The sequence below is a fragment of the Anneissia japonica genome, unplaced genomic scaffold (assembly GCF_011630105.1).
Source record: "Anneissia japonica isolate Jap-2015-1 unplaced genomic scaffold, ASM1163010v1 scaffold42963_len1038_cov242, whole genome shotgun sequence".
NCBI classification, from domain to species: domain Eukaryota; kingdom Metazoa; phylum Echinodermata; class Crinoidea; order Comatulida; family Comatulidae; genus Anneissia; species Anneissia japonica.
The window spans coordinates 1-529 of record NW_022694183.1 but is presented as its reverse complement, the minus strand read 5'-3'; the positions used below and the strand labels follow the sequence as shown (position 1 = coordinate 529).

Below are 529 nucleotides of genomic sequence, written 5' to 3'. Positions count from 1 at the left end.
TTATTATTATTTTTATTATCATTATTATTATCATTATTATGTTGATCTTCCCTAAATTGAAATCCTATTATACTTTTACTATTTTACAGGATGCTTCTGTTCCTGCAATACTATCATAACTTTTATTTACTTTAATAATCAATATTATTGTTGTTATTCGGATATGAGTTTGCGTCAGGAAGTTATCATGATAACTTCCTGACGCAAACTCATATCCGAATAACACTTGCAGTATCCGCTGCTACTAGGGGATCGAATTCATCACTAGTCACCAAGCGCAAGCTCGGTAGTCTAGTGGTTAAGACATCAGGCTAGATACCTGGAGGTCGTGGGTTCGATTCCCACCCGAATCACTTGCGAACTTTTTCACTAGTATTTGGGGACGTACTGAGTATTCACTTTGGGGACGTACTTAAACATCTCTCCCATTGTTGTTATTGTTATTATTCAGTATTATTATTATTTTTTTTTCTTTTATTATGCAATTCTTATCATTACCGATTCTTATTATAGTGACATTATACTGTTA

The 529-nt window shown here is 33.1% G+C and overlaps 1 non-coding gene across 1 annotated transcript; it reads left to right on the top strand.

Annotated features, from left to right (window-relative positions):
* The first annotated feature begins 280 nt into the window (after window positions 1-280).
* On the top strand, window positions 281-353 carry Trnas-aga. The gene has a single exon. It is a non-coding gene; the product is annotated as a tRNA-Ser (tRNA).
* The last annotated feature ends 176 nt before the right edge of the window (window positions 354-529 follow it).